The sequence below is a fragment of the Eschrichtius robustus genome, chromosome 10 (assembly GCF_028021215.1).
Source record: "Eschrichtius robustus isolate mEscRob2 chromosome 10, mEscRob2.pri, whole genome shotgun sequence".
Taxonomy (NCBI): Eukaryota; Metazoa; Chordata; class Mammalia; order Artiodactyla; family Eschrichtiidae; genus Eschrichtius; species Eschrichtius robustus.
Genome location: NC_090833.1, coordinates 34,896,944 through 34,924,562, shown reverse-complemented (window position 1 = coordinate 34,924,562; position 27,619 = coordinate 34,896,944). Strand labels below are relative to the sequence as shown.

At 44.0% G+C, this 27,619-nt stretch overlaps 1 long non-coding RNA gene across 1 annotated transcript in view; it reads left to right on the top strand.

The window, feature by feature from the left end:
• LOC137770209 (uncharacterized) overlaps positions 1-25,114 on the top strand; it is a 104,825-nt gene extending 79,711 nt beyond the window's left edge. The window contains exon 5 of the long non-coding RNA XR_011075137.1: positions 24,873-25,114. This is a non-coding gene — a long non-coding RNA (uncharacterized lncRNA). The remainder of the gene's footprint in view (positions 1-24,872) is intronic.
• The last annotated feature ends 2,505 nt before the right edge of the window (positions 25,115-27,619 follow it).

Sequence of the window (27,619 nt, the reverse complement as noted above, 5' to 3'; positions counted from 1 at the left end):
GGTTCTGAGCCCTGAACTTTTCTCAGCAGCCTTAGATAAGGAAACATTCTTGACAGGCTTAGACTTGGACGTGAGGCTGCCTACACTGTAACAGAAGTTTTAAACCTGTAATAGGTTGGCCTGGATTTTTTAAAAACTAAAAGTGACCAGAAAGCCATGTGATCTGTTCAAATGCCAGTGTGGGGCAGGAAGGAGAGATTTGACAGAACTTGTTTGAAGGTAAGCGAATGGACAAAGAAATAAAACCATTTTATGTTTATGCCCTGCTGACTTCAAACTGTTTGATACACTGGTTACACATTTAAGAACATAGAGGCCGAAATCCCAAATGAAATAGTGATCAATCCAGTGATATGTTAGAAGAATAATACCTTATAGTCAAGTCAGTTTTATTTCAAGAATGTAAAGATGACTCAGATGAGGAAGTGCATTGGTGCAATTTATCACAGCAACAGGTCAAAAGAAAACTTTTGGCAGTAGTTCAGGAACCTGTTCACAAGGCATTTTTATTCCTCTTGTACCGGTGCCAAACAGAAGCCAATAGGACAAAGGTAATGTCTGTTTGCTGCTTTGATAGACTTAACCTCAAAGAAGCCATTTGATTTTGGGATGGTGACAGGGTGTTTCATGTGACTAAAAAGCCACCTTGCATCATTCTATGGCAGCAGAGGAACTTCAGCCACGGGTGGACGATTTTTTGAATGTGGAAGAGAGTCCCAAAGTTTAAGGTGACAAGAATTGCATTTGAGAAACTCTTCAGGCTCCATCTATAGTTCTCAATGGAGCTTTTTAAGGTGCTTCCAAGATCAGGAAAGGGGAATTGCTGAACACTGAAACAGCAAAAAAATGTAGTCCAGTGAAGGTGAGGCCAGAGATTATCAGGGCCAACACGGACATGGCTTCTAGACACCTCAAGGCCACAAGTGATTTTGCTGCTTGATTTATCGACAGTTCTATTGTGATATATTTTACATACAATATCACCAACTTTAAGTGTACAATTCAATGGGTTTTGACAAGTGTTTTCAGTTGTGTAACCACCACCACCACAATCAAGGTATAAAAATTTCTGTCACCCCGAAAAGTTTCCTGGCGTTTCTTTACAGCCAGTTCCCTTTGCACACCCTCAGTCATGGGCAACCACTGATCTGCTTTCTAGTCGTGTCTGCTGTGGGTCTCCGGAGCTCCCACGGAGCATCTCTGCCATCTTCGGCATTCTATACTGCCGATTCTAGCTGCCTCTGCCTCCTTGAACTCTGATCTGTTCCCCAACTCAGCAGGTTTGCTGGTCTTGGTTTGGGTCCCCCTCCCTGTGCTGTGGCCTGGAAACTCCCTCCAGGCAGTCAGCTGGGACAGCTGTAGAGCCTCACCTGTGGTTTTTCCTCAGTCCTGTATCCTGGGTCCAATATGTGTATAAGACATTTTACTCATTTTGTTTGGTTTTCAGTTGTTTAGGCTAGGATGGCAATTTCTGTAGCTGTTAATCCTTCATGAGCAGAAGTGGAAGTGCTCTGACTCATAGTTTGCTATTTGCCTGATGATCTCATGTTACCTGGAGTCACCAAAAGGTACATTCAGGCTGGTGACCACTCCCTTGCGGCAGGTGTATAGTTTCAGCTAAAATGGAACAATTGTGTTTCCAGTTTGGAACCCATTGCCTCGTCAAGGCATGAAGAAATATATAATAATAATAATTCATTTTGAAATAATTTCAAATTTAGTGGAAATTTGCAGAACCAGTTGTACAGAGAACTCTCGTTGTCAACTGTCCCGCAGAGTCTCTGTTCCCTCTCTGGTCCAGGACCAACCCAGGCTAACATGTTGCACTTAGTAATCATGTCTCTTTGGTCTCCTTCAATCTGGAGCCATCCCCCAGTCTTTCCTACTCATGTACACCCTGACGGTTTTAAATGGTACAGGCCTCTCATTCTGGATCAGGTTCCTCGGCCTGGGTCCATCCAATGTTTTCTCATGTCCAGACTCAGGCCATGCTTTCTTGGCAGGAATCACATAAAAACTGCACTGGTCTCTTTCAGTGCACTGTGTCGGGGGAATGCGATGTCAGTCATTGCACCACTGCTGATTTAACTTTAATCACCTGGTTATATCGTTGTCTCCCACCTTACTCCATTGTGAAGGCACCATTTTCCCCTTGGTAACTGGTGGGGACATGGTATGAGACTATGCCAATATTCACAGGTGCCTTTTTGAGGGAGTAAAACATTTATGATTTAACTTTGCCCTAAAGAATAACAATAGAGGCGGAGGAACCAAGATGGCGGAGTAGAAGGACGTGCTCTCACTCTCTCTTGTGAGAACACCAGAATCACAACTAGCTGCTGGACAATCATCGACAGGAAGACACTGGAACTCACCAAAAAAGATACCTCACATCCAAAGACAAAGGAGAAGCCACAATGAGACGTAGGAGGGGCGCAATCCCAGTAAAATCAAATCCCGTAACTGCTGGGTGGGTGACTCACACACTGGAGAACAATTACACCACAGAAGTCCACCCACTGGAGTGAAGGTTCTGAGCCCCACATCAGGCTTCCGAACCTGGGGGTCCGGCAACAGGAGGAGGAATTCCTAGAGAATCAGACTTTGAAGCCTAGTGACATTTGATTGCAGGACTTTGACAGGACTGGGGGAAACAGAGACTCCACTCCTGGAGGGCACACACAAAGTAGTGTGCGCATCGGGACCCAGGGGAAGGAGCAGTGACCCAAGGGGAGCCCTCCCAGAGTCTGTCATTAGCCCCACCAAAGAGCCAAGGTAGGCTCCAGTGTTGGGTTGCCTCAGGCCAAACAACCAACAGGGAGGGAACCCAGCCCCACCCATCAGCAGTCAAGTGGATTAAAGTTCTACTGAGCTCTGCCCATCAGAGCAGCAGTCAGCTCTACCCACCACCAGTCCCTCCTATCAGGAAACTTACACAAGCCTCTTAGATAGCCTCATCCACCAGAAGGCAGACAGCAGAAGCAAGAAGAACTACAGTCCTGCAGCCTGTGGAACAAAAACCACATTCACAGAAAGACAAGATGAAAAGGCAGAGGGCTATGTACCAGATGAAGGAACAAGATAAAACACCAGAAAAACAACTAAATGAAGTGGAGATAGGCAACCTTCCAGAAAAAGAATTCAGAATAATGATAGTGAAGATGATCCAGGACCTCGGAAAAGAATGGAGGCAAAGATAGAGAAGATGCAAGAAATGTTTAACAAAGACCTAGAAGAATTAAAGAACAAACAAACAGAGATGAACAATACAATAACTGAGATGAAAACTACACTAGAAGGAATCAGTAGCAGAATAACTGAGGCAGAAGAACGGATAAGTGACCTGGAAGACAAAATGGTGCAATTCACTGCTGCGGAACAGAATTAAGAAAAAAGAATGAAAAGAAATGAAGACAGCCTAAGAGACCTCTGGGACAACATTAAATGCAACAACATTCGCATTATAGGGGTCCCAGAAGGAGAAGAGAGAGAGAAAGGACCCGAGAAAATATTTGAAGAGATTATAGTCGAAAACTTCCCTAACATGGGAAAGGAAATAGCCACCCAAGTGCAGGAAGCGCAGCGAGTCCCACACAGGATAAACCCAAGGAGAAACACGCCGAGACACATAGTAATCAAATTGGCAAAAATTAAAGACAAAGAACAATTATTGAAAGCAGCAAGGGAAAAACGACTAATAACATACAAGGGAACTCCCATAATGTTAACAGCTGATTTCTCAGCAGAAACTCTACAAGCCAGAAGGGAGTGGAATGATATACTTAAAGTGATGAAAGGGAAGAACCTACAACCAAGATTACTCTACCTGGAAAGGATCTCATTCATATTCGATGGAGAAATCAAAAGCTTTACAGACAAGCAAAAGCTAAGAGAATTCAGCACCACCAAACCAGCTCTACAACAAATGCTAAAGGAACTTCTCTAAGTGGGAAACACAAGAGAAGAAAAGGACCTACAAAAACAAACCCAAAACAATTAAGAAAATGGTCATAGGAACATACATATCAATAATTACCTTAAATGTGAATGGATTAAATGCTCCAACCAAAAGACACAGGCTTGCTGAATGGATACAAAAACAAGACCCATATATATGCTGTCTACAAGAGACCCACTTCAGACCTAGGGACACACACAGACTGAAAGTGAGGGGATGGAAAAAGATATTCCATGCAAATGGAAATCAAAAGAAAGCTGGAGTAGCAATACTCATATCTGATAAAATAGACTTTAAAATAAAGAATGTTACAAGAGACAAGGAAGGACACTACATAATGATCAAGGGATCAATCCAAGAAGAAGATATAACAATTATAAATATATATGCACACAACATAGGAGCACCTCAATACATAAGGCAACTGCTAACAGCTATAAAAGAGGAAATCGACAGTAACACAATAATAGTGGGGGACTTTAACAGCTCACTTACACCAATGGACGGATCATCTAAAATGAAAATAAATAAGAAAACAGAAGCTTTAAATGACACAATAGACCAGATAGATTTAATTGATATTTATAGGACATTCCATCCAAAAACAGCAGATTACACTTTCTCCTCAAGTGTGCACGGAACACTCTCCAGGATAGATCACATCTTGGGTCACAAATCAAGCCTCAGTAAATTTAAGAAAATTGAAATCATATCAAGCATCTTTTCTGACCACAACGCTATGAGATTAGAAGTCAGTTACAGGGAAAAAACGTAAAAAACATAAACACATGGAGGCTAAACAATACGTTACTAAATAACCAAGGGATCACTGAAGAAATCAAAGAGGAAATCAAAAAATACCTAGAGACAAATGACAATGAAAACATGACCATCCAAAACCTATGGGATGCAGCAAAAGCAGTTCTAAGAGGGAATTTTATAGCTATGCAAGCCTACCTCAAGAAACAAGAAAAATCTCAAATAAACAATCTAACCTTACACCTAAAGGAGCTAGAGAAAGAAGAACAAACAAAACCCAAAGTTAGCAGAAGGAAAGAAATCATAAGGATCAGAGCAGAAATAAATGAAATAGAAGCAAAGATCAATAAAACTAAAAGCTGGTTCTTTGAGAAGATAAACAAAATTGATAAACCATTAGCCAGACTCATCAAGAAAATGAGGGAGAGGACTCAAATCAATAAAATTAGAAAGAAAAAGGAGAAGTTACAAAAGACACCGCAGAAATACAAAGCATCCTAAGAGACTACTACAAGCAACTCTATGCCAGTAAAATGGACAACCTGGAAGAAATGGACAAATTCTTAGAAAGGTATAACCTTCCAAGACTGAACCAGGAAGAAATAGAAAATATGAACAGACCAATCACAAGTAATGAAATTGAAACTGTGATTAAAAATCTTCCAACGAAGAAAAGTCCAGGACCAGATGGCTTCACAGGTGAATTCTATCAAACATTTAGAGAAGAGCTAACACCCATCCTTCTCAAACTCTTCCAAAAAATTACAGAGGAAGGAGCACTCCCAAACTCATTCAATGAGGCCACCATCACCCTGATACCAAAACCAGACAAAGATACTACAAAAAAAGAAAATTACAGACCAATATCACTGATGAATATAGATGCAAAAATCCTCAACAACATACTAGCAAACAGAATCCAACAACACATTAAAAGGATCATATACCATGATCAAGTGGGATTTATCCCAGGGATGCAAGGATTCTTCAATATACGCAAATCAATCATTGTGATACATCATATTAAAAAATTGAAGAAGAAAAACCATATGATCATCTCAATAGATGCAGAAAAAAAGCTTTTGACAAAATTCAACACCCATTTCTGATAAAAACTCTCCAAGAGGGAACCTACCTCAACATAATAAAGGCCATATATGACAAACCCACAGCAAACATCATTCTCAATGGTGAAAAACTGAAAGCATTTCCTGTAAGATCAGGAATAAGACAAGGCTGTCCAGTCTCACCACTATTATTCAACATAGTTTTCAAAGTCTTAGCCATGGCAATCAGAGAAGAAAAAGAAATAAAAGGAATACAAATTGGAAAAGCAGAAGTAAAACTGTAACTGTTTGCAGATGACATGATACTATACATAGAGAATCCTAAAACTGCCACCAGATAACTACTAGAGCTAATCAATGAATTTGGTAAAGTTGCAGGATACAAAATTAATGCACAGAAATCTCTTGCATTCCTATACACTAATGATGAAAAATCTGAAAGAGAAATTAAGGAAACACTACCATTTACCACTGCAATAAAAAGAATAAAATACCTAGGAATAAACCTACCTAGGGAGACAAAAGACCTGTATGCAGAAAACTATAAGACACTGATGAAAGAAATTAAAGATGATACCAACAGATGGAGAGATATACCATGTTCTTGGATTGGAAGAATCATTATTGTGAAAATGACTATACTACCCAAAGCAATCTACAGATTCAATGCAATCCCTATCAAATTACCAATGGCATTTTTTACAGAACTAGAACAAAAACTCTTAAAATTTGTATGGAGACACAAAAGACCCTGAATAGCCAAAGCAGTCTTGAGGGAAAAAAATGGAGCTGGAGGAATCAGACTCCCTGACTTCAGACTATACTACAAAGCTACAAGACAATATGGTAGTCAAGACAATATGGTACTGGCAGAAAAACAGAAACATCGGTCAGTGGAACAAGATACAGAGCCCAGAGATAAACCCACGCACCTATGGTCAACTAATCTATGACAAAGGAGGCAAGGATATACAATGGAGAAAAGACAGTCTCTTCAATAAGTGGTGCTGGGAAAACTGGACAGCTACATGTAAAAGAATGAAATTAGAATACTCCCTAACACCATACACAAAAATAAACTCAAAATGGATTCGAGACCTAAAGGTAAGACCAGACACTATAAAACTCTTAGAGGAAAACATAGGAAGAACACTGTTTGACATAAATCACAGCAAAATCTTTTTTGATCCACCTCCTAGAGTAATGGAAATAAAAACAAAAATAAACAAATGGGACTTAATGAAACGTAAAAGCTTTTGCACAGCAAAGGAAACCATAAACAAGACGAAAAGACAACCCTCGGAATGGGAGAATATATTTGCAAATGAATCAACGGACAAAGGTTTAATCTCCAAAATATATAAATAGCTCATGCAGCTCAATATTAAAGAAACAAACAAGCCAATCCAAAAATGGGCAGAAGACCTAAATAGACATTTCTCCAAAGAAGACATACAGATGGCCAAGAAGCACATGAAAAGCTGCTCAACATCACTAATTATTAGAGAAATGCAAATCAAAACTACAATGAGCTATCACCTCACACCAGTTAGAATGGGCATCATCAGAAAATCTACAAACAACAAATGCTAGAGAGGGTGTGGAGAAAAGGGAACCCTCTTGCACTGTTGGTGGGAATGTAAATTGATACAGCCACTATGGAGAACAATATGGAGGTTCCTTAAAAAAATAAAAATAGAATTACCCTATGACCCAGCAATCCCACTACTGGGCATATACCCAGAGAAAACCATAATTCAAAAAGACACATGCACCCCAATGTTCATTGCAGCACTGTTTACAATAGCCAGGACATGGAAGCAACCTAAATGCCCATCGACAGACGAATGGATAAAGAAGTTGTGGTACATATATACAATGGAATATTACTCAGCCGTAAAAAGGAACGAAATTGGGTCCTTTGTTGAGACGTGGATGGATCTAGAGACTGTCATACAGAGTGAAGTAAGTCTGAAAGAGAAAAACAAATGTCGTATATTAATGCATGTATGTGGAACCTAGAAAAATGGTACAGATGAACCGGTTTGTAAGGCAAAAGTTGAGACACAGATGTAGAGAACAAACTTAGGGACACCAAGGGGGGAATGCCGCGGGGGGGTGGGGATGGTGGTGTGATGAATTGGGCGATTGGGATTGACATCTATACACTGATGTGTAGAAAATTGATGACTAATAAGAACCTGCTGTATAAAAAAATAAATAAAATTCAAAAATTAAAAGGAAAATAGAATAACAATAGAACAATAGGTATCATCCAGTGAGCATTTATTATGTGCCAGGCGCCATGCTAAGCACTTTCCATATCTTAATTTAATCCTCAAACACTGTGAATTAGGTACCACTATTATTCCCTTTCACAGATGAGGAAATTGAGTATGTGTGGTAATGATTTAGGAGCAGGACACACTAGATGCCACCCATTCGCTCTTCTTGAGAACTAAAAATATTTTCCATTTACTGCCCCCCAAAACTGTAAAAGACATTAACTTAGAAAGAGTTAAAAGAACCAAACGGGACTTACCTGGTGGTGCAGTGGTTAAGAATCCGCCTGCCAATGCAGGAGACATGGGTTCGAGCCCTGTTCCGGGAAGATCCCATATGCTGCAGAGCAACTAAGCCTGTGCGCCACAACTACTGAGCCTGTGCTCTAGAGCCCGGGAGCCACAACTACTGAGCCCACGTGCCACAACTACTGAAGCCTGTGCGCCTAGAGCCCATGCTCCGCAACAAGAGATGCCAGCGCAATGAGAAGCCCGTGCACTGCAATGAAGAGCAGCTCTTGCTTGCCGCAACTGGAGAAAGCCTGCGTGCGGCAACAAAGACCCAATGCAGCAAAAAAAAAAAAAAATTTATTAAAAAAAAGAAACAAATAGAAGTGGTTTGAATTTTTCCTTTGTATCTCAAATGAATCTGTTTTTGGCAACTAATGACCCAGAGGTTCCATCTGATGCTTTAGTAGATAATACCCCTCAAAATATGCAGCCATTTAAAAATTGGGTCGAAGACACTTGTTTAAAGCTACCAAAGTTGTCAAAAATAAACCCCACTAAACCTCATTATTTCTACTAATGTTAGGTCAGGTCATAAAAGGAAAATGAAAGGTAATGACGAAAAATGTCAATCCAGTCGAAGCCATCTGGAAATTTGCCAGTGCTGGGACCAACCCAAAAAAGACCTAGGATACTATCTCTATGTATAAAGGAAAACCCCATAACAGGCATTATTAAAATAGGAGAATTGATAGAACAATTTTGATGCTGGTAAAAAATTATGACAGTAAAATATTTTCAAATACCCTTGAGAAAGAGACTGTAATTTTCTCATGTATTAATTATAAATTAAGCACTGTCTCTCAGTCTCTGTTTCAATTTTTAATGAGTATTTTTATCTGAGTTCATTTTTATTAAATCTCCCATGGGAGCAGAATGGTGGATTTACAGATATTTTACTAAGGCCCATTTATCATGGGCCATTTGCTGTGGTCATAAATTTTGTGGTTGAATGACAATGAGTGAGGAGGGAGTAGAACAAGAAGTAGATTGAGGCTGAGAAATAGGGTGGGATTAAAGGTGGGTTTACACAGAAAACAAACAGCTTTTATGTTTTGATACAGCTCAAAATGACCTTGTAAAAGTACCACATTGAAATGCCCTTGGAATGAGAATAGCAACATTAAAATGGACTGCTTCACTTATATGCCCATCAACCCTCACCTCAGGTCAAAGGATTCACAGACATAACACACATAGTTTTGGCTTTTTCTGAAGACCCTAAAAGCCGTGGATTGGAATCCTGGGTTGTGAGGCCAATGTGCTGAACCAAGATACTGAGCTAGTGAGTGAACCTAGCTGACTGCCTGGCATCCAATTCTCTGAAGTTTTGGTGTTCTCAGTTCATCACTTAGGGCATGACTCTACTTAAGTGATAAAAACTTTGGTTTATTTTTTGTTTGTTGTATGGGTATATGTGCACATGTATGTAGTAAGTGGAGATAAACAAAACTTTAATGAAATCTTCAAAAGGCAGTTAACTAGTAGTGGTCATATGGGGCAAGTGAGAACAGTAAATACCAGTGTCTTGTGGGAATGTGATTCTAGAAATCATGAGCCTATATATCTGAGTTCATTATTTTGGTGGTTCAGAAGTGTTTTGGAAAGTGTGGCAGTAATGGCTGGTTTCCTTTCTTGTATAGAATAGATAGGTGAGTTTTTTGCTGAGCACATGGCTGCCCAGAAAAAAGACTACATTTCCCAGACTTCCCTGCAGCTAGTTAATAAAGTTAATAAAGCTGTGTAATAAAGTTCTGCCCAATGGATGTAAGTGATGTGTGAAACTTGGAGGTTGTGCCCTTAAAGGGAAGAGGCATGTTCTCCTCTGCCCTTTCTAGCTGGCTGGAATATGGACACATGGGTGAGTCATTTTGGACCAGGTGAATGAGGAAACCCCAGGATGACAGAGCAACAAGAGAGAGGAGGCCTGGGCCCCTGACAGCTTCACAGCCAGAGCTGCCATACCAGCCCAGACTTATGGTTTCTTACCTATTTCTTAACTAACACCATAGTAAATCAAGGATCCATTGTAATTGTTTCCATGCTTGTCTCCATCATCAGGCTGTGAGCTCCTTACGAAGATCTCTCCCCATATTTCTGTCCAGTTCCTCACGGTAGCCCCAGAACTACTCTGGGCCATGGCACAGAATAAGCCCTTGTGAATATTTATTGAATGAATGAATGAATGAATGTACTGTGATGCATACCAGCCTGTGATGGGAGCTGTGATAGATGCATCAGAAGAACTGTGGAGGGAGAGCCACCTCCCAGTTGGAATTTATGTCTAGGAAATTGTGTTTGGCTGCTTGTAACAGAAAACCCAAGTAACAGTGACCTAACAACATAGTGATTCATTTTCTTCACATGGTAAGGGTCTGGGGGTGGGTGGTTTCTAAATTAGGTTTAGTGCTGTCAGGCCTAAGTTTCTGCCAGTCACTTGGCTGCTTCCTCATGGTGGCAATATAGTAGCCAAACTCCAACCATCATGTCTGTGTTCCAGGAAAGCAGGAAGGTCAAAATGGTGAAAGGGAAAGCCAGCCAAGCCTGTCCCCTCCTAAAGGGCTTAGGCTACTCCAGATATTTGCAGGGACCAGGACAAGAGTGTGAAGGGAGACCCAGATACCGTAGGTTTATCAATTTAAAAGTTGTTAATTCAAGTGAGAAGACTGTTAAATAACATATCTTTGTCTTATTGCTTTGACAAAAATACCTTCAAAATGACAAAATCTAGAATATATGTCAGGCTATAATTTTTATATGACTGAAGATCAACAAAGTACCAAAGACAATTGAATTTAATTATGACTGAATATATCTGGGTATTCTGTTGATGAGCTTGCAAAGTCTGAATGAATAATAAAATCAAAGTATACATAATTTATAAGTTATTATATAGTTATTCTATAAATTTTATATTTTTGCTTTTATCTCAGCAAAATTCAATAATTATGTAATCATCAAGATTTTCACAGATTTGTATTCTGTTGGCAGTAATGATCTAAAGCAGAGGTTGGCAAACTATGACCTGCTGGTCTGTTGCCTGTTTTTGTAAATAAAGTTTTACTGGCACTTAGCCAGGCTCATTTTTTTACATATTGTCCACGGCTGTTATCACATTAGTGTCAGAGGTGAATAGTTGTGACAGAGATTGTATAGCCTAATAAGCTTGAAATTTCTGACCCTTTAAGAAAAAGTTTGCCAACCCCTGATCTAAAGGATAAAAACATAAAATGTAAGTGTAATGAAAGTATACAGAAGTTGAATATATTTTTATCAAAAAGCATTAGTTAAAAATAAGTGAATGTAGGGAATTCCCTGGCAGTCCATGGTTAGGACTCTGCGCTTTTACTGCCGAGGGCCTGGGTTTGTTCCTTGGTGTGGGAAATAAGATCCTGCAAGCCGTGCAGCATGGCTCAAAACAACAACAACAACAAAACAAAATAAGTAAACATAAACACCAAAGAATTAAAATCATTTTTCATATACATATTCTAGAGAAGTTATTTTTTCTACAGAAGTCATAATTATTTAACAATTAAAAGTTAAAATATAAATTATAATTCATGTATTGAAATATTTAAATAAATTTATTTTATTTTTAAAATTTAGTTAAACAAATCATAGTAAACATTTCTATAGAAATAAAACTTGGCATTCTGTCATTCAACATCCACGTGATTGCCAAGGTAAATGCCTCATATCATGCTTTGTGTACATTCTGTCTAGACCTACAAGTATACAAATTTGAGAGTAATATGAATTGTTAAGTATGGCAACATGTTCTTCAGCTGCCATGTACAACTGCTGTGAACACCCTGCTAATAGTGAGTACCTCCAGAAGGGGATTGGAACTGGGAAGGAGCAAGAAAATAGATGCTTGGCACAAGAGGGAAATGATACTTTGGTCTGTAAGAACATAACATTCATGCTATGTGCTGGGAAGGAATTAACAATTTTTCCCATTACCTAAGCTCTTCTGCTATTCAGTCCTTCCTGATTTCAGAAGCAGCATTCATCTCCACTGTCATCAGGCACAGACACAGAATTTCCAGACTCAGTATTGTTTCAAGGAAACAGGGCAAGGGATGTGGAAGTGTATTTCCCTGGGGCCTGAATGGTGCTTGTAATAAGAATAGATGTTTAGGGCATGGATTGCTTGTGTCAGTGTTAAGCACGTGATCCCAAATGATGGAGACCATCTTTGTGTTCATTAAGAAATGGGTGTGCTTGTGTGTGTGTGTGTGTGTGTGTGCCCGCATGATATACAAGGCCCACTAAATCATGGGACCCAGAGTGGGGTCTGAGGACAGACTGAGTACTAAAAATGCTTTCTCAGAAACCCGCCCAAATGACTTCTGCTTACATCTCATTGGCCATGACTATATGCTGTGGCCACTGATGGCTGCCGTGGAGCCCCGGCACACTGTCAACAAGAAAACCAGGAAGAAGGGGAATTAACTATGACATTGGCTATGAGCAGTCTCTGCCACACTGCCCTCTCCTCTCCACTCTTTCTCTCTGGCCTTGACCTTCTAATCCAGCATCTTTTCCCTGCCCCCATATACAGGTCTTCTCTGCAGTTCCTCCACCTTGAGCCAAGAGCCTCCATCTCTATGTCACTCCCAGCCAGGGCTGAAATGCTCTGGACAGAGAAGCTGAGAGTGGGAAACCCCAGGTGGCTACTCAGTGCTCCCCCTAAGCCGTGCCTCCAGGAACATGCCATTGTCTGTGGACCCAGTGGTTGTCACAGAGCTAACCAGCATGAGCAGTGCAGGGGCCAGGTGCCACCTGCCTCCCAGCTCCCCCTTCATCCAGGTGTGGAAGGACCTTATCACCACCTGGTTATGGACTATTGTCCTCTGAAGAGCTGCCAGAAGGGTTTGCTGCATTCCTGTAGATCAGCGAGTTGTGTCTCTCTGGGAAGGTGAGGGCCTCACCCAGACCAACCACAGGGATCCAGCTCCAGCTGGGGGCCTCAGTTAGTTCTCCTCCCCTCTGGGACCCTGCCCCTTTCAAAGCTAATGTAATAAAGACAACGAGATTTTTGGGAGCATGACTCAAGTCTGGGAAGGAAAGAGATATCTTTTTACATAATTAGTTACTGGAGATATGCCAACAAGAATCATTTTTTGTGGGCTCAAAAGTATGCCAAACTTTAGATATTTCACCTGAGGCTAGATCACAGTGATCTCACCCTGCTCCCCTTTACCCTTGAGACTTGGAGCATCTGCTACCATGTCGAGCAGTAGAACTCAAGCAAAGTAAATGGTGACTGACAGCTGAAGCTGGAGGCTGGGATTTAGGATGAGGTGGGAACTCTGGCAGAAGAAGTGGAGCTCAAAGGAGCCTGCAACTGTGGGGCTGAGAGAGTAGGCTTGTGTGGGAGGTTGGCTGGGGACAGCTATGTGTATTTGCCTGCTGAGGAAGGGGCCAGGCCACTCTTTCCCTTGTGACTTCCTCTTTTGGGGGACCTGCCATCCTCGAGATGTACATGTATTCGGGGGGTGGGGGTGGATTTCCTGGGTGTCTTGATAGGCAGCCCTGTCAGAAATAGATTTGTGTGTGTGTGTGTGTGTGTGTGTAAGTGTGTATAAACCTGTGTTAATGGGCATGTCCGAGAGTGAGTGTACATGGACATATGGGTGCCTGGGTGCAATCAGACCCTCTTGTCTTCCTTGTGAGTAGTCTCTATCAATTTCATCTTTGGCTCTGAATGCACAGGTGTAAGAGCTGGGGCTCCTAAAGTGTTGCCACTCAAAAAAATAAATGTACAGAGCAATAACTCAAGCTGAAGCCTCAGGGAAGCAGCTTTGCAAGCTGAACACCCTGCAGAAGAATAAGCCACAGGGCTTGTGCCAGCCAGCAGCTGGTCCGCACTCTCCACCAGGGGAGACCTGCCAAGGGTCACTGATGAACGTCAGTGACAAGCACAGAATGGCCACAGACCCCAAGGGGCGGGGGTGGAGGTGAAATGAGCTGGTTGGAGAAGTAAAGCAGGGGCAGACTTTTCCTGTGCCTTCCTGGCTGCATCTCATGCAGAGAAGCAAATGAAGGTCTTCCAATTTCTGTAGGAAAACTGCGTGGTATGTATATGTCTATGTACGTGTGTGTATCAGTATAAGTATGCGTGTGTGCACACAGGGCATGTGTGCAGGTATAGGCACATGTATGCATGTGCACACATGTGTGCATGAGTATATGTGTGTGCACGAGTATGTGAGTATGCACATGTGCATGTGGGTGAACTCTAAAATACTTATGACAATTGTCATAAAGGGTGGGGGACCCATATCATCCTTTTAGTCCAAGAGTTCATACTAGAGTCCATGCTTGGGTGCCCGTGAACCCCCTGAGATTACATGCCAAAATGTTTTTGCATGTGTATTTTTCTTCAAACCTGGTTTTCCTTAGGTTCTCCAACTTCCCAGATGGTTTAGGACCGTGATAGGCAGAATAATGGCCTCCCACATCCTGATCCCAGAACCTGTGAATATGCTATATTACATGGCAAAGGAGAATTAAGGTTGCAGATGGAATTAAAGATGCTAATCTGCTGACCTTGAGATGGAGAGAGCATCCTGGACATCCAGGTGGGCCCAGAGTAATCACAAGAGTCCTTCTAAGTGAAAGAGGGAAGCAGGAGAGGTGTGCAGGAGTAATGGTGTATGAGAAAGACCCAACCAGCCATCATTGGCTTTGAAGGAAGGGGATCATGAGCCAAGGAACGTGAGTGGCCTCTAGAAGCTAAAAAGGCCAGAAAACAGATTCTCACCTAGAGCCTCTAGAACGGAATGCAGCCCTGCCGACACCTTGATTTTAGTCATGTGAGACCCATTTTAGACTTCTGACCTCAAAAACTGCAAGAAATTTGTGTTGTTTTAAGCCACTCAGTTTGTGGTAATTTGTCACAGCAGCCAAAGGGAACTAATAAAGGGACTGTTTTCTTTACTTAATTGTATTGCTTCACGCTTCCAGGCCCTGTGCTGGCTCCCCCAATTCTCCCCACAACTCCGGGGTGGGACTTGCTCCTCTCCTCTGAGCAGTAAGGAAACTGAGGCTCAGATAGGTGAAATGGCTTACTGAAACTCATTCAGATGTTAACTGAGGGAGGTCGCTTATATGCTCAATGTGGATGAGGGGTGGGTTTAGCAAAGAGGCAGTGTGGGGCAGTGGGCAGAGCTGCACTGGGAGTGGGGAGACCTGTGTCTTAGCTAAGGCTCCATCCTAACTTGTAGGACTTCAGGCAAGTCACCACCCCTCTCTGGGTCTCAGTTTCCCCATTTTTAAAGTGAGAGAATTGTACAAGAGCACTTTCAGTCCTGATGCTCAGTGACTCCAGGTAAGACAATATATATATATTGAGTAAATATATTATATATATATATATATATATATATATATATATGCTCAAGTGGTTTATTAAGACTCCAGAAACAACCAAAAGGAGAGAGGTACTGCCCTTCCCTACTCCTTGACTCTGCTTCCCAGCCTTCATGCCACATCCTATTGCCTGGGGGCCAAAGAGCTGGAAGGGACCCAATGGTGGTGGTAGCAATATTGCTGAGGGGAGAAGAGAGTGGAGTAATTAGCCAGGGTGTGAAATTAGAGCATGAGAGAGAGCAGGGGAAGGGAAGACCTCTGGGGGGAGCGCAGTGTCTCCCTACCTTTAAGTCCCCGAGATGCCACCTGGGATCATTCTAGTTCTGCAGTTTTGATGGTGAGGTTTGTTTTCATGGGCAGGCATATGTACACAGGAAATGACCTGATTTCCTTCTACTACCGCTCCCAGGGTCTGGTGGACTCCTCACAGCACCAGGTAGACAAAGGGCCTGGACTTAAAGTCAGGAGGCCCAAATCTACCAACCTGCCTGGTCATTGTCTCCATGGTCTGCAGGGAGGACCCGGGAGCTATGGAGGTGAGAAAGAGTTGTCCTCATGGGAACCTATTTTTCCTGAGCTCTTTCCCTCATTCTGGAGAACCACACCTTCTAGTGTTTTTTCCTCATCAAGTGGCAAAGAAGTCAGCATACAGCTAATCTAGCATCCGTCCACCCTTGGACCTGGGCCTGGTGCTCCAGTCCCTTGCTACTCTCAGTGTGGTCTGTGGCCAGCAGCATCTGCATCCCCTGGGAGTTTGTTATAAATGCAGGGTCTCCTGATCCATGTGCACACAAGTGTGAGAAGCTCTACTGCAGAGGCTATAGCTCTGCCCTCCTCCCTTGGTCCTCCCCACAGGTAATGAGGACCACCCAGAGCCCAGGCCCTTTCTGGACCTCACTCCAGCACTCTCCATCCTGGGATTTCCTGCCCAAAGGGACCAAGCCTGCATCCAGGACTTGTACTTGTCTCTTCTGCAAGGCTGTTGCACCCGTAGCCCCAAGGGATGGTCAAAGGATGACTGTGGGAGTAAGAAAGGGGTTATGGGGGTGTGGAGTGGATCTTGGGCGTGAGGGCTTGAACAAGAACCTTACATGTGCACAAGATCCTTACAGCGCAGGATGAAGTCAGGCAGGAGGGTGGAAAGAGGGGAGCAGGTGCTGTGGGCTGCAAGACTCCCTCTTTTACTTGTCCTGGGTTCTTAAGTCGTCAAGGGTGGGCCTGTGTGACTTTATAATTGTTCTAACAATGGATTGGGTACATATCTGTCTATGGCTGTCTATAAGTTGACTCTTAAGGTGGGGGTAGTTAAAAGGTTTCTTAGAGGAAGGGGCATTGGAGCTGGGCTTTGACAGATGAGTAGGAGTTCAATTGGTTGAGATTGAAGAAGATAGAACTATGTAAGCAAAGATGTGGAGGTAGGGAAGTATGAGGCGTTTGTAGGACAAGATGAACTTTATGCTGGATTATTCTTACTGTGGGACCAAATCATGTAGGTGAGGAGTCTGGTGACAGGGAGCCCTTGAGGATTATGAGCAGGGAAACTACAAGGTGAAGGCAGCATTTTTGGAGGAGTTTTGGATGGAAGCATGGAGAGTAAGTTGGAGAGGGGGATACCAGCAGTGTGGAGACCAGGTTTTGACAGGAATTGAAGCAGTAACAGTGGGAACTGGGAGTAGAAGTGAACTCTGGGGATATCAGGTAGATGTCTGCCTGGGCTTGGTGATCAGTTGGATGGAGGCAGAGTGTGAGTGAGAAAAGACATGTCCTGAGTCTTTAAGCTGCCATGACCAAGGTGCTCTCACAAAGGTGGGAGATGTTGAGGCTGAGATGCCTGGAGCAGGGAGCACCCAGGTGGAGAGTTCCAGAGAAGCCTGGCTGGAGAGAGACTTGGAAGCATCAGCAGACAGATGGTCAAAGGCGGGAATGAGAACACGAGAGGAGAGAGGACAAGACTGTCCTTCAGTCTGCACTGAAGGGGAGGCTAGCGAGAGGTGCTCGGAAAGGAGTGTCTGGGAGGTCATCGACAAAGCCCAACTATCCTTGTATTAGGGTGCCAAAGAGGCCTCTGGTGTGACATGACTAGCCTCACCTCCATAGAAAGGATACTGAATTGGTCACAGGGACACCTGTGGTCTCCTGAGGAGGGGTTTGGGAGAGGATGACTTGGGACCAAATCATGTAGGTGAGGAGTCTGGTGACACTTACCCAAGTGGACAGCATAGCGTAAATCACAGTTTAGGGTGTGAAGATTTGCAGACCCCACACCTACTTTCTGATGATTTATTCACATCCAGGAAATATGCTGAGAGAATCAGGGGAATTGCTGGGTCATCAGCAGATCCTCAAAGCTTCTTGGACCATTGCAGGTTGCTCTGTCTCTAGTGGAACATTAATGCAAGGGGAGAGGTCTCATTTGTAATTAATCAAGCAGTAGTGAGAGCAATTACAGGGAGCTTGCATTGATTCCTAACACGTCAAACAAAATGGCGCCCAGCAGCCAGCGATAGCAGCCTTGGAGAGGCTGGCCAAATTGGATTAGCAGACCAAATGTCTGTTCTAATGCCTGAGAGATGGACGAGGCACTTATTAAATGGTCCACAGGCAGGGATGTTTCGAGTACTTAATCAACCCTTCATTTCCCTCCTCCAGGGAATAGGGAAGCCTCAGTGCCTCCCATGGTGAAAAATTACCAATCCCGGCAAGATCTCTCCCTGCCATTTTCACTGTACAATGTACATGAATTATAGCAAGAGCCCAGGGAGGACAGTGTAAGGATATTTGGCAGTGGAAACTGCATAGGTCTGGGGTGGGAGACCTGGGTGCGAGTCCCGCCTCTCCCACCTCCTCACTGTGAGGCTGTGGGTCCATCATTCCCCTCTCTGGGCCTCAGTGCTCCCTTCAAGGCCTCCTCACTTTGATGAGCTTAAAACAGTTCTCTGAGGAGGCTTGCAGGAGGCAGCAGGCAAAGTGGCTTGCATAGCCAAGTGCTTTTTCTGGGGTGAAGACTTGCTTTGTGGGGGAGAGAGGCAGGGTGCCCTTGGATTTTCTCTTTGTGACTTTAATTCAACCTTGGCCTACAGGGTAGAAAGCCCCTTCTGTCCTCTATCACCTCCCCTTCCTCTTTTCTCAATTAAGAGACTTAAATTTCAGAGCCGGAGAGCACCAAAGAAGCCTTCGAGGGCCCCTCTGTTGGAGTCCTGGAGGCATCCCTCTCTAGTCTCTGGTAAGATCTCCCCCAGGGTGGCTTTTGAGGTGGGATTCCCCCCTCCCTTGCCCCCACTTCTTACCCAAGGATGACACTCTTGATTAAACCCCTTTTTCCCCTTGAAGGAGAAACAAAAGGTAGGGGGAGAGGGTCCCGTGTTAGACTTTGCATCAAGGCCCATTACTGCCAGCTACATGGTGACTTTGACCTCAGTCACCCCAGGCCCATGCTTGTACAGTTTGGGAAACTGAGGCCCAGACAAGGGAAAGGCTTTGCCCAAGATCCCAGGGTGAGTTTGCTCTGGAGCCAGGGCTGGTCCTCTCCAGTGCACTCTTCCCCCCTTGCCATAGCCCTGCCTACATAAGCCTGGGGTGGGACCACCACTGGGTCTGGTCAGCAGGGGCCACAGTCACAGTGGAGCCCACCATGCTTACCTTGAATGTCCCTCTCCCTGTCCTGAGGTCTGAGATCCCTTCTTGGTCACATGGATGTTCCCTTTGCAGGCTTCTGTGTACACCAGGATAGTACCCTTTGTTCCTTTCCTCCCAGGAGCGTTTTAATTAGAGCACTCCCACCCACCCAAGGGGGCTGTGTGGTGGGACCCACCAGGTTCTAGGTGGGTCTACTTTACTTCAAGGACGCTTAGTAAGCCTTCCCATAATAATCCTTATTAAGAACCAAATATAAACATTAAAGAAAGCAAGATAAAGTCCTGGGGAAAAAAACCAACAAACAAATCCCACAAACTTCTAGATAAAATTTGTGCTCCATCACTCTAATCCTTCTATTATCCACCAGTGCTGAACCTAATCCCACTATCATCACCACACTTCAGCAGAATGCTTCTTTCAAGCTGGCCAGAACATTTATTTCAGGGTCAAACATCTTTACCTTTGATATTCCTGCTAGCAGGGGGCCTTGTTCTTACTCTCCACTGATGGGATGCCAGGTACAGCTTCCACCATCAAGCCTCTCTGACTCCAAAAGAATAACAGACAAAACAGTTGGAGAAGGGAGTGAGATAGCATCCCCTTGGGCTCCAGCCGCCCCTCCTTCTGCATTTAAAGGATCAAAGGGAGGGATGAGTTATTGCCTCAGCAGGTTGGGGTGGCCCTGCTCCCTGTCCTTCCCGGTAGGAGCCGATTTCTTAACTGACTTATTTACCCCCTTGGCCCTTTCTTCATCTTTCTGATTAATAGTTTACTTGGGGGTTCTGGGAAATTTACATTCAATTGCTACCATAGCAACCAGCTCTCTTGCACAGGATCCCATAGCAAATGCATTTTGGGCCTTCTGGAGGAGCTGGGTTTATAAGGATCTCAGCATATACTGGGGCAGAATGGGCACGATGATATTCTACTGATATGAGTAAGAATTATGAGCAAGGATATGAAATGGTCTTGCCACACTGTAAAGGATGGTTTTAATGCCTTTCCTCTCCCCTTTTCTTGTCTCTATTTCACTGGACAACCCTCCCCCTCAAAGTTCTCTCTTAGGTCCCCAGAAAGTTAGTGCCCCGTGGGACAAAGGCAGGACCAATACGTGGAGGACATGGGGAGGCTCATTTTCTTTTAGCAAAAGGAAGAATTTGTAGCAGGCTGAACCATCTGAAGGTCCAATTGGCAGCCTTGGGAGGTAGTGGTCTCCCCATCATTGGAGGTGTATGGACAAGGGCCTGTTAAAGGGCTCTAGGGAGGACTGCACAGGGTGAGGGGTGGCATGTGTGGAATCTCTGGGTCCCTTCAGCGCTAGGATGGGGTAGTTGAACTGAGCACATTCCCCCAAGCTAAGCAGAATGTCAGATTTGAGCATTTTAGCTCCCTGGGCACCTGGGATGTCCTTTGTGTTCTCATAAACTCAATGCCCAGCACCTTGCCTGGCCCATAGGTGAATGAATGAATTCCTTAGGGTTTTATTAAGTGTGTGGGCAGAATCTACTAACTGTTTATATGTCCTTTTATTATGATAATACAAATCTACATTTTAAAGCATGACCAAATAACAACGTGAACTGGAAGCAAAAGAAAAATGACGTTGCTTTTAAAACTCCATCCCATGTGCTAGAGTCATTCCCTGAATTACAGTTGAGGCATGGAAGTGTTTGTCCTCTACAACCATATGGAAATAGGGAGGCCATGTGGTGTAGGGGAAAGCTCTGCCTGAAGGGACAGGAAAGCCCACCTTGGACAAGTCCCTTACCCTCCTTGTGCCTCTATTTTCTCCTCTGTGAACTGGGAGTAATGGAAACCATCAGGAATGACCAGCTGGTTTTCATTTATGGCTGACTCTGACTGATGGGTAGAGGCTGCCCACAGTGCTGTGTACAGGAGGATTCAGTTGTTTCTGGGCTCAGCCAAAGAGTGTATGGTAATAGATTAGCAATGTCTGCCCTGGACACCAGATGGCAGGAGGTTGGCCCATGTGTCATATATTTTCCATCCCTGGACTAGGTGATCCCAGAGGGCCCTGATGGCTCCAGATGCCAAGACTTAATGCTGCTAGGTCACTTCCGTCATTCCTCTACCTTTAAGCCAACCTTCTTGGCCCTTCTCTACTCTTTTTTTTTAATAAATTTATTTATTTATTTATTTTTGGCTGCGTTGGGTCTTCCTTGCTGCACGTGGGCTTTCTCCAGTTGCGGCGAGTGGGGGCTACTCGTTGTTGCAGTGCGTGGGCTTCTCACTGTGGTGGCTTCTCTTGTTGCGGAGTACGGGCTCTAGGCGTGCAGGCTTCAGCAGTTGTGGCTTGCGGGCTCAGTAGTTGTGGTTCGCGGGCTCTAGAGCGCAGGCTCAGTAGTTGTGACACACGGGCTTAGTTGCTCTGCAGCATGTGGGATCTTCCAGGACCAGGGCTTGAACCCGTGTCCCCTGCATTGGCAGGTGGATTCTTAACCAGTGCGCCACCAGGGAAATCTAACCCTTCTCTACTCTTAAGTCTGTAAAATTATGAAAAAACTATGAGGCTGCTGCTTCAAAACTTGGTTACATTTTTTGTTCTAAATAGAATCGTCTGTGTGAAAGACCTCAGACTTGGTTTGTATATTATGCAGATTAGTGGAGAAATGCAGGGTTTAGATTCCAGGGAACACTCGGCTTGCAGCAGTTTGCAGGAGCGCCACCTGCAGAGGGGGGATGGTTGAAGTCTTTGGGAAGGAGGACAGTGGATGGGCTACTGCAAAGAGCAGATGGAGTCAGGTCTGTAGGGATTTATTCTGGGTGCACAGCTGCGTTCTAAGACTGAGATTCCTCCTTGGCAGCAAGAGGCCATACCCGCAAGGGCTTGAGACTTGGCTGCCTTCTTGGGTAAAATACCCTCCACTATTTTTCCCCAATATCCTCTCTGGCCTCAACTGCCTCCACCCTCCCCCCACCCACCCTGGGCTCTAGTTACGCTGGCATCTGCACCATTCCTACGCGTACACGTCTTTTCTTAATCCCACACCTTTTCCAGCACTGTTCCAGCCACGTGGCATGCTCTCCTCCACCCAGCAGACTCCTATTCATGCTTCAAGATCCAGCCTCAAAGTTATCTCTAAGATGACTTCTCAACCCTCTGGACCATGTAGAGTCCTGCATCCCCATTCCCTTCTCTGTGTTTAGACTGGCAATGTTGTCTGGCTTCTTGGTAAATCCCTACTTTGCTTGGTTCTGGGTAAGCCTGGACATAATGGAGTGAAGCATCTTAGAATGCAGTCATTTTGTGATAGAAAATAAAGATGACTTAATTCTCTGATGAGAGCAGGAAATTCAGTTTCTGTACGAGCCCTCCCTGGAAGCTCATCCCTCAGCCAAGGGCTGTTTGAGGGTGTAGAATGGACTCCTTTGGCCATGCACAGGCCTCTCCTGAGGGCTGGGTTGGGCTGGGGGATGGCAGGGTGTGCCCTGTGGCTGGGCTTGACCTCACTGAAAGGCCTCATATTTCATCTTTTGATGTTATTTCCAAGGGAGGTTACATGAGTTATAGGTCCCATCACAGAGGTACCCTGACCTGATAAAAGCAGAAAATGCTCAGCCAACAAAGTAACGTTTGCGTCTCATTACCAAATCATACCACTTGCGGTTTACTATAAATTAATATGCTTTTAAAATAAATGCATGATTATCTTGTGATTAGCAATTATAGTGCATTGCTTTTTTCTTTGATATTAAAAGTGATCACTTAATAAATGTAAAGATTTAAAATATGTCACCATTCGTGTAATTGTTTCTTCATATCTTCATTTACTAGTATACAAAGCACCTCAAAAATTGGAAGTGGCCCAGGCCTCTCTTAGCCTCTGAGAAGCCCCACTTGCCTCAGGTTGAGAAAACAATAGCTGTGTGACTTTGGGCAAGTTGCATAAACTGTCTTCCCAGCCTCCGTTTCCTCATCTGCCCCACTTGCAAAATGATGAAAATAACTCTGCCTTGCAGAGTTTCGTTGATGTAACCCTGCATGGAATATGTAAAGTACCCAGCAAAGTTTCAGATGCACAAAGTTCCCAGTAGACAATAGGTGCCCAGTTATTTGTAGCGGTGATTATCGTGTTTTTACTGAAGTACCAGCTTATTTCTAGCTGTTTTGATGCAGAATATTCCTGTATCTGTTATCTGTTACTGTGTAACAAATCACTTTAAAATTTAGTGGCTTATTATAAAGCAGAAACTAACACACCATTGTAAAGCAATTACACTCCAATAAAGATGTTAAAAAAAATGTAGTGGCTTAAAATAACAACCATTTATTAACCTCAAGATTCTGTAGGTTGGCCGTTTAGGTTGGGCTCAGCCAGCAGGTTTTCTGGACTCAGCTGGCATTCCTCCTGCTTCTGTGGTCAGCTGTGGCTGGCTTTGCTGATTTTGGCCGAGCTCTTCACATGGTTGGGGGCCTCTGCTGGGACAACTGAGTTGACATTAACTCGTCTCTAGCAGCCTCTCCTGGACTTGTTCACATGGCAGGGACAAAAATCCCAAGAGAGCGAGTGGCAGGGTGCAAGGTGTCTTGAGGCTAAGGCTTGGAATTAGCACAATGTCACCTCTGCCACAGTCTATTGGTCAAAACTAGACAGTCTCATGGGGTGGGGAAACAGACTCCATGTCCTGATGGGAAGAGTTACAAAGTCACATCCACGAAGCAGCATAGATACAGGAAGGGAAATAATGGGGGTCACTTTTGCAAACAATCTACCATAATTCCCTCTTTTTAAACAAAAACCAGAGCTTGAGTTTATCCCCATGTGCCCCCGTGAGCAAGTGGTGATGAATTCTGTTCTTTTCCACTGTCTGATTCAAGCCTATTTTTAGATCTAGCCTAATAAAATGAATTTCACACCTGGGTTACTCACCCACTTTGTTCTTATCAATGCCTGGGACAAACACATAGGCAGCCTGGATTTGTAGTTCCATTACGTCCAAGCACAGTAATTGTTAATTACTTGCTTTATTTGGTTCTGTTGCATTTGCCAATAGTCAATTACCTATGTTAGGTTTTCTTGTGATCAGTGGGCCTTATCCAATATTGCAGCTCAGCTCTGTTTTTGTCTCAGAGATGTCTTTTCCAAGAGAGTTACAGAAAACCCTTGTTTACTAGTTTATTGAATATTAGCCTTTATCTGCTTATTTCAAAGACTCCTTATTTACTGCTGCAAGCACCAAAGTGCTCAGGCTGAGTTCTTAGAATCAAACAAAAGACTAAAGATAAGCCTCCCCTTTGCCTGATCTGGCTAAATCCCCGTACCTGGAATAGAGGAAAGAGCGAATCGGGGGATCCTGGGGCATTCATTTAGCTCAGGCCTGAATCTCTGAAACTGCCTTATCCCTTCTAATCCACCCTCCGCATCTCGGGCATGAGACCTAATGCAGAGATCTGATCGCATAGCTTGTGCTAGAGTGCATTGACAGACCCCATACCTTAATGCTTCCTATGCTCATGCCCTTCCTCATATGACTTTGCAGGTGCATGCCTTTGAATCCAGACTAGGCCACATGGTGTCCTTTGGTCAACAGAATGAGGTGGAAGTGATAATGTGCCAGTGCTGAGCCCAGGCCTCAAGATGCCTTGCATGTCTCCTTTTGCACTTTTATGCCTCTGCCATTGCTATGAGAAAGACATATCAACGCAGGCCTGATGGCCCCAGGAGGAAGACAAGAGACTCATGAAGAACCGAACCAGTTCATCAAAGCCCAGCCAGGACCAGCCAGCCCCCAGCTGACCCCAGATGGGTAAGTCATGAACACTGTTGTTTTAAGCCACTGCGATTTGGGGTGGTTTATTATGTGGCAAAAGCCAATTTATCATTCTTGTGATTAAACCCCAACACTGGTCCCTTGTAACATAAAGTCCAGGTGAAACCTTGCAACATCTGGGCCCAGCTACTTCTCCTGCCTCCAGATCTCCCTTTTTACTTTATACTTTAGCAATGACCCCCAAATGGCTTGCAGTTCTTCAAATTCATCATGTTGGTTTACATTTCTATGCCTTTGCACCTGGTTTGCCCTCTCCCTGGAATGCCATTCTCCTCTCCTTTGTCTGCCAGGAAAACTCCTATTCAGCTGAAAAAACCCAGCTCAGGAATTGTCTTTTCTAACAGATCTCACTGTACTCTCCTCTGTGGTAAATCACCTTCACTTCTGCGAGAGGTTTGGACTCATAAATATTTCTATTGTTACCATGTGACATTGCCATCTATTAGACTGATTCACTTGAGGATGAGGGCAGCCTTAATTCATCAGTGTATCTCAGTGCCTAAAGCAGTGTCTGTTTGATGGCTAAAGGAGGTGTTAGGATCCCTCCTAGCTGGGGGAATTGCCCACAATGGGAAGATGGTTATTTCTTGCTTCCTTTTTCCCCCCCAAACTCACATGCTGGAATTTGCCTATGTTGTGTCTCTTTGCACCGAGGTTCTGACTCCCCTGTAGGGGGCGCTCAAGTGCTTAATGAACAAATGAATCCTTGGTCCTGTGGGTCCCCCCACTGAGCTATGAGCTCCTCCAAGGCTGAATCTGGGTTTGCCCACCTCTGTGCCCATTGTGTTGGCACTGAGCCTATACACAGGAAGTTTCAGAAAATCCATTCAAAATATTTATATTTCTGGAATATCCATCAAGTACCAGGCACTGTTCTGGGTGCTGCTGATAGGTGGTGACCAAGATAGACACAGGTTCCCGCCCTCCATGCATTCCAACTGGGAGACAGGAAAAAGAAGAGTAAACAACTTAGTTAAATAAAACGCCATTTCTGTCTGTTCCCATGGCGAGAGGAATTTTCTTGCATTTGGAGGTTATCTGTGAGTAGTGTCCAACTTAAAAATGAGCCATTTGTGAAGAGTGCTTGGGACGCCGAGGGGCATCTCAAAGAGAGAGCATTTAGTTGTTCTCCAGAAAAATGAGCTCTTAGATACAGCTAGAGGTCAGCGACGGCTGATGCTACTACAACAGCCAGGGATGGTGTTGAGGGGAAAACAAGGTCATTTTGAATCTGAGCCCTATTCCGAATGGCTCTAGGGCACATTCCAAATCGCAAACTCTGATTTGCAATTGTGCTGTTTTTCACTTGGATAACTTTATATATTGTGCTCCAGGGTGAGCAGTAACGGGGATGTATTTACTTAATGATGTGAGGGAGGCCAACCAGTAAATAAAATAATTACTAAGTGTGACAAGCACTTTATAAAGGAGCCTGAGATGAAGTTATGGGGGAGGCAAGGGTCAGATTATGTGGGGCCTTGAGACTGTGGTGAGGGCTTTGGATGTTAATGCAAGTGCATCAGAGACCAGGGGAGAGAGGATCTGATTCATGTTTAAAGAAATCACTTCCACTGCCATGTGGAGTAAATTTTTATTTGATTGAATCAAATATTTCTGGAGAGCATCCCAACAAATTGGCTTCTAGTTCTTGAAGCTAACACCTCCCCTTGCTGAATTTCACTATCTCCTCATAGAACTTGGGAGCCTAATTTTCCAAGGAGACAAACATTCAATTTTGGGTTTAGATTTGCATTAGAAAGAGACCTTAATTGCTCTGATCTCTAACACCTTTGAGAAGCTGATTTGAGCTTTTCAGAGGCAAAGAGTGTTAATTGGCTGAGGGGCCCAGCTGAGCGGAAACCCTCCACTGCCAAGTGGGTAGGGGGATGAGGCTGGGAGAGGAGGAGGGGGGTTAGAGAGAGGAGGGGACCCCTCGGGGAATGAGGGGAACCAACACACAGCAGTTTTCTCCTTGTCCTTCAAGATGCAACTCACTCCCACTTACTCCAGGAAGCTCCCCCCGCCCCGCTCCCCCCACTCCAGGACTCCCCCCACCCCAGGACTCCCCCCACTTACACTCAACTGCTTCCTGGGTAGCCAGTGCCTCCCTGGGATCCTGGTTTCTAACCACAGCACTTCCCCTTGTATTGGATGGTCTGTAACAGAGCGACCCTTCCACTTGAAGGACAAAGACCCATCTCATGCAGCTCTGCCTCCTTGCACAGCCCATAGTGGGTGCTCAGGAAATGTGAAATGAATGAACACTAGAACAAACAATAATAATTATGTTAATAATAACGTAAGAATAGAAGCCATCACTTATGTAGGGCTTCCTGTTTAAATGCTGTTTAGTCTCAGAGTTAGAAAACATTTAATCCTGTTCTCCAGTTTTTGCCAGAGCACATGTCCTGCATGAATCACTATTGATACTTATAGATTTGTGGGATCGTTTAATA